Raw genomic sequence first — 7,179 nt, forward strand, 5'->3', positions numbered from 1 at the left:
AAAGGATTCGAATGTCGTCGCAGCTGAGCTCTTTAAGTAACTCTGCGCGGTGCGTCGGTTTGCTGGCGGCCAATACTTTGAGGAGCGTGAGATGTCTTCTAAGATCGGCCGTCATTTCGCGGGCGTAAACAGGAACTGCCGGTCGTGCGGTAAAATACCCGTTCGCAGGCTACGAGAGGGAGGTGTTTGCGCGTGCAGATCCACAACTAAATAACCGTGCGCCTTCTCCGTCGTCTGGTTATATGCGTCGAGAAAATAGGAGAGCCCCTGTTTCCCGAATACCTGACGTCCGAAGGTTTCGATCAGTTGTACGGACCGAGCGTTCCGGAACAATACGATATAACTGGCGTTCAGCGATATCGCTCGAAAAGCGGCGTTGTGATAGAACAAGGCTTGTGTGATCAGGATCACGGACGCGTTCTTATGGTGGCTACCCACGTCCAAACAATGTCTCTACCTCCGATAGAACACCCTTTTCCGTGATTTGATCGTCAATAACTATGAGAGTGGGATATCGCTCATTCCAATCTGCGGGTATCCGGTCCATAAACTCCACACTGTCGAAATCCTTTTCCCAGCCGGCTGCATACTTTCGTACGTAGAGTATCTTCTGCGGTGGAATGCTAAATAATTCGGGGTGTCTCATTATATTCTGCGTGAGCACCGTCTTCCCACACATGGACGCGCCGGAGATGAGAATTCGAGCGGGGTGCTGGAACTGCATGCGCATCGTGGAATAACTTGAGCAGACTCTGTAGCGAGGTGTGATGCATCTTTATTTTCATCCATAGCTCCTAGAGCGATTGATGATCGTCTCCAGGACTCTTATTTCTTTATGACATAGTTCCTGAAGCTCGCTCAGTGATTGCTCCCTGTAAGCCGACAGGTACTCGTCAAAGATTTCGCGTATGATTTCCCGCAACTTGTTTGCGGTGATACGGGAGCGCAATATGTGGCAGCACATCTCGACGAAGTTCTCTCGCTCGTGTGACGCCTCGAAGCGGAACCGCGTGGAGTTGATGACCCTGAGTCGTGCCATCTTGTGGCACGAGGTGTCAACGTATGAGACACCCGATTGGGTTAGAACCATCTGAAGCCACCGGCGAGCGATCCGCGCACCATCTGGCGACGGGCCAATTGGCACGGGTAAGTTCGAACATCTGAGATAAAGCCGCAGCGGGGCCGCTGCCGCCGGGGGCCGTGCCTGGACAGTAGGACCAATCAGCGGAGCCGGCTAATTAGCATAACGGCGGGGGCGTGCACCAATCAGCGTGAAGCAGGGGGGCGGAGTCAAGTAATTAACATAAACGGGGGCGGAGCTATGGTGAACCAATCAATGCGATCAGTAGGTTTAGCGCGGACCAATCAACGGGGGCGCGGAGCCAAGTAATTAGCATAAGGGGTGGAGCTAGGGTAAACCAACCAACGCTCAGTAGGCTTAGCATGGGCCAATCAGCGTGTGAAGTGGGCGGAGCTGAGCCGACTAATTAGCGTGAAGGGGGACGGAACTACGGTCGACCAATCAGGGGGGGGGGGCTTGGTGGCCAATCAACGTGAGGTGGGTGGAGCTAATGGCGACCAATCAGATGGCTTTGGATTTGGCTTGTGCTTGGATTACAAGTGGATTGTGTTGGCTTAGAACTGGATTGTGTTGGCTTAGAACTGGATTGTGTTGGCTTAGAATCGGCCATCTTGGATTAGAAAAAGGATGTCGTTATAGCGCACGGTTCTTATGCCGCATGGTTCTTATACAGGCACCATTATTAAGCCGTATTAATCTATACTACTAATACTCTCCCAGATTACGGAGTTGAAATTTTTCAAAGACTCTCTGTGCATGACAATAATCTTCTTCACTTACTTCTGTCCCATTCAAGGTGGTGAAGAATTTATCCCGAGGAGGTAGAGAAAGCTCACTGTAGGCTTCGCAAGTGGTGGCAAAATTGTAACAAAACACTCCTTTGCGAACAACTAGTTGAAAGTGTTCTTCGTCTGGAAAAAATTCACGAAGACGACGAAAGTTGTCTTCACATTTCTCATGTAGATTTTTCACTAATGTTTCAAGACTTGCATTCAGGAAGTTTAAACTATCTAGGAATCGGTAAGAGCCAACGTCTATAGCCTTGAATTTTTGGGAGCTACTGGCAATCACATTTATGTCTAATATATTAAGCAGATGCAGGTGAGACAAAAGAAAGCTCAAGTCATAGTTGGCATTGTGTGCAATGATTGGAATCTTAGGAGGCACTCTCAGTTTTAAGTTACAGGTGTTACACAAAGTTTGTCGAAATTTTCCACTTACATGGTCATGGTCACGAACTTTTTGCTTCTTTGCAAAATATTCTTTGCAAACGTTCCAGTGACTTGCTGTGGCATGCTGCTGCTCGTTTTCTGCGGTCATTTCTAGAGGGGCAATTGTGCGTATCCATTCCAAAATGTCGTCATGGAGACTGTGCAGTAGCTCCATAAAGACAGTGACACAATTACGTCCACGATACAGATACTTTTGGAGTCGGACGGGCGTATCACTAGCAGGCAAAATGAAGAGGGGATGTGATCTTCATACACATTTCCTGAATCCAGACACGGTGACAGCACACTTTCAAATGCATACACACAGTAGAAAGGAACTTCTGACATGAGATGTTCCCCTGCAAATGCTAATGTCTCTCCCTTCATTGGGTGCATGGTCTTGGTTACTTTCTGTTGCTTACACATACTTAAATGACACTTGAGACTTCCCTCTGAGCAGAAACCCCTTGTACATCTTTTACAATGGAATTGTTCATGTGGAACAAACAATCCACTAACATTTGCGATGAGCACAAAATGAGAGTCAACTAGTAAGAAGTCCACGTTTCTGACGCTCCTCATCAACTTTGATGGGGTAAATGTAGTTTTCTTCCTTTTCGTACGCGTACACATTAATGCTAATTTCATTACGTTTCTCAAATATCTCTACATCTTTTGGAAAAGCTATGGGAAATGTATCAGGAAATACATACTATGTTATGTATGGTCTGTAGGATGATGCGCTACGCCTGTGATGCGAGGCAGGATGTAGTCCAGCAATCACAGAGAAGACAAGACACATGTTCTCTTCATCTTCATGTAGTTCGTAATCCACATTCAACAGGGAACGATACTTCCGTTTCAATTCGCTCGGTAACTCAAAGTGGGAACATCCAATTAGTTGAGGAGCCAAAGGTCCAATGTTTAGAATACAAGCAAGAATGCGAAAGAGAAAAAACCGGAGCCTTGAATTTCTAAGTTTTCTAATGTTTGTGCTATCTCAATAGTCGACTGACTGCGAAATCGAAGGCAGTACATCTCCCTCTGACCAAACAGTTCTCACTTTAGAAGGTACAAAATTAATCTCAAGTCGTAACTCCTCATCGGGCGTATGTCGCCCAAGTTCTACTTTAAGAAATGTGAAGTAGCGCAGTGGGAATCCGAAGCGTCGCAATACATTAGCAAGATAGTGTTCATACTCATGAAAAAACGTTGTCACTTCATGCCCGGCCTCGTCTCTGTCATGTAGATGCAACTCGAAGCACCTCGTGTAATTTCGTAGAGTGCAGAGAGTCTCACAAAATGGTATGCAGGGTGCACGGAGTTCGTGAACGTTTGCCAGATGAATTTGGAGGGCCTCTAGTGTTGCATAGTACTGACGTTCGTGTTGAGGACACAACCCAGCAAACCAGAGATGTCCCCTGAACATCCAACAACTCGGAGGTTGGAACGTCCCAGGGAACACGCCACAAATCCCATAGACATCATCTGTACGTCCAGGGGACAAAAAAATCTTCCCCTGTTGCACATTCCACGAACATCTCACAAACGTACAGTAGACGTCCGTGGGATATTGACAGCTTTGAGATCGAGACAACGCATGGATGTTTATTGGGAGCTTGAAGTTGATTTTATCATCTTCAAATCATATTTTGAAACATTTTGCGAGAGTTGTGTGTGTGTGTGTAGGGGGCTGGTGTCAGCACCATTAACGGACCCGTAACTATAGAGAGTGGCCCCCACATAACTATTTCATTCCCTGTTGCCCGAGTGAACCCGTTTCTGGTAATTCCCATAACGGACACAGAGCGCGGTGGTTTAAATAAAGCTCACAGTCCAAAAAGATTCAAAAGGTACTAGCATTCCCTTTCCAAAAGAAAACAAATACTATATTGCTTGTCGCGCGAACTTCCACGAATTCGAGGGTACTCCTCGCATCTGAAACAAAATGGATGGTGAGCTGTCTAAGTATAATCCGATTATGCACAAAAAAAAACAGTCAAGTTACGAGTTGCGTGGTGTCTTAACTCTGCAACAAGGTAACGCCTGTGTTTCTTACTGCTCTTGGTCCGAGAAACTCTGTATAGGTTCATCAAAAGTCAAATTTGAGAGTGCCACAGAATTCCGCATCTCTGCATGCGGAATTCTGTGGCACTCTCAAATTTGACTTTGATGAACCTATACTGAGTGTCTCAGACGAACAGCAGTAAGAAACACAGGCGTTACCTTGTTGCAGAGTTAACGCACCACGCAACTCGTCACTTGACTGTTGTTTTTGTGCATAATCGGATTATACTTAGACAGCTCACCATCCGTTTTGTTTCAGATGCGAGGAGTACCCTCGAATTCACGGAAGTTCGCGCGAAATCAATATAGTATTTGTTTTCTCATGGAAAGGGAATGCTAGTACCTTTTGAAGCTCTTTTTGGACTGTGAGCTTTATTTAAACCACCGCGCTCTGTGTCCGTTATGGAAATTACCAGAAACGGGTACAGTGGGGCAACAGGGAATGAAATAGTTATGTGGGGGCCACTCTCTATAGTTACGGGTCCGTTAATGGTGCCGACACCAGCCCCCTACACACACACACACACAACTGTCGCAAAATGTTTCAAAATATGATTTGAAGATGATAAAAGCAACTTCAAGCTCCCAATAAACATCCATGCGTCATCTCAATCTCAAAGCTGTCAATATCCCACGGACGTCTACTGTACGTTTGTGGGATGTTCGTGGAATGTGCAACAGGGGAAGATTTTTTTGTCCCCTGGACGTACAGATGATGTCTATGGGATTTGTGGCGTGTTCCCTGGGACGTTTCAACCTCCGAGTCAGGATATGACATGGATGTTCAGGGGACGTCTCTGGTTTGCTGGGAAGTGACAGGTCACCAGGATGTGGAGAGAACTGTCTTAGGATGAGAGCCGCCGATATGTCGATGCATCATCACTTTTTCTTCCCATGAGTGAATAGAATGTCGGGGGAAGCAACTCTCTTGCCATCCTTGAATCTCTCCTTTTTCTCAATTTTAAGATTTGGCAGTTGTCTCATCTCCTCTAGATCGTCCCCTGTCAAACGCTTAAACCCAGTAAACAATATATGTCTCAGAAACGTCCACACGATATCCCACTTGGGATTTTGGGATATCCCAGGGACTAGGCTGAATAGCCCGTTGACGTCTCTGGGACAGACAGAGGACCCGTATTTCTTCCACATTTGCTGATCCAGGGAAGGTTCCAGGAATGTCTGTCAGGGATATTTGGACATATAGAGGACATATACAGGACGTATTATTATAATTGTGTTTTGTAGCTTTTTTTGCAATTTTTACTTATTCTACGGAAAATACTACTTTGCAACAGAGAACATCCTACCAACGAACTCTTGTTTATTGAACACAAACCAAGTACAGTGATGTTACATGCACTGTAAGAAACGCTCTTTCTAGTAGTACAAGATATGATATTACAACATAAATAGGCTAATTATTAACAATATAGGGTGACACGGATAAGACGCATAATAAGACAATAATGGTCATAATAATAATAATCACGTGATTGCTACGCCACTTCGCAACCGTCATCCCTGAAAGATAATCAATAACATAGTTAATTCCATCTATTGAGATAGCCGCTCAAACACTGCCATAAATAGGCGTAAAGAACAGACATTCTGCAAAAAGTGGGAACAAATGCAAGACAGTGACTTACCGCAGCTTCTCTTGCAGTATAGATGGTTACATGCGGAAGCAGCCTAATCACTGGCAGACCCAAGCGACGTCTTCCGGTTTATGCCTGGCTCTTCAGTGTTGTAGAGACACCAGTAACTTTACACATGTGTGAGGCTATCCATGGTTGTGTGTGGATACTGTAAAACAGTCATGTTTTATTAATCTAGAGTCACATCGCGTCCATGTGACATTTAAGAAAGATAAGCGGTCATGCAAAAAAACAAGGAACTTTGAAAAACAGTGCAGTCGAACGTGAAAACATAACTGCTATCCTTTATATGAAAGACAACTGTAGCTCAGCCAAGTTTATCTACTAGCAGGCTGCGCATAGTTAATAGAATTTGCTTCACCATTGCTTTCATCCCCAATCAAATCCTGAATCAAAGAGATGTGAAGAATTGGACTTGCACTTTGTAGCTGTACACACACAATCTCACACAGTTCCGCCGTTCGCATGAGTTCGTCAATGAGACGCACCAGACTCTGCAGGTAAAGCAAACTACAGCTGTTTACTCAGATACAAAGCTGTCATTGCTCCACACATCTACAACATGTGATTGTTGAAAAAAAAAACAACGCACAAATCTTAAGTGAGGCAAAAGGAAGAACGAACTCACCTTAACTGCAAAGCCGGAGAACAAAGGAACGCTAGCTCTCGCACACCACGGCAATCGTTGTTATGCACAACGTAGTTGTTCGACGTACTGGCTAGTACTGCCTCAATGCTCCCGAGATTCCAGTACAAAATACGCATGATGCTGAGGTTCCAAAGACCCTTCCGTGTAACATGTCATATCCTACCGAACCGCTACGACGACGCGCCTCGCCTGTTTGAAACGGCGGTTGGGGAATGTCGATGGCGATGAGGCAGACGTCGTTACGCTTCGTCTCGCGCTTGTTGGGAACTTCATTCTTGTTATATCCCTCAACATACGTGACCGATCATTATAATTCCCGTGGAAAAGGTAAAATATGTTTTTTTTCTCTCTCTTTTGTTTATTGACTATGGTGCGATACATGATGAGTCGTTACAAATATGATTAGAAAAGGTATGGATATGAGGGTATAAAATCAATATTGTCATTATAAGGAAAGAGTGAGAAATTGCCACGTCTGAGAATGCTGGAAATGGCTGTTATCGACACAATAAATCC

At 45.0% G+C, this 7,179-nt stretch overlaps 1 long non-coding RNA gene across 1 annotated transcript; it reads right to left on the reverse strand.

The window, feature by feature from the left end:
- Window positions 1–5,775: 5,775 nt before the first annotated feature.
- On the reverse strand, window positions 5,776–6,892 carry LOC135368225 (uncharacterized). The gene is made up of 3 exons (XR_010414722.1): window positions 6,643–6,892; window positions 6,006–6,162; window positions 5,776–5,880 (listed from the first exon to the last, which is right to left on the reverse strand). It is a non-coding gene; the product is annotated as an uncharacterized LOC135368225 (long non-coding RNA).
- Between the last annotated feature and the right edge of the window lie 287 nt (window positions 6,893–7,179).

This window comes from Ornithodoros turicata, chromosome 1 (genome assembly GCF_037126465.1).
Source record: "Ornithodoros turicata isolate Travis chromosome 1, ASM3712646v1, whole genome shotgun sequence".
Lineage (NCBI taxonomy): Eukaryota > Metazoa > Arthropoda > Arachnida > Ixodida > Argasidae > Ornithodoros > Ornithodoros turicata.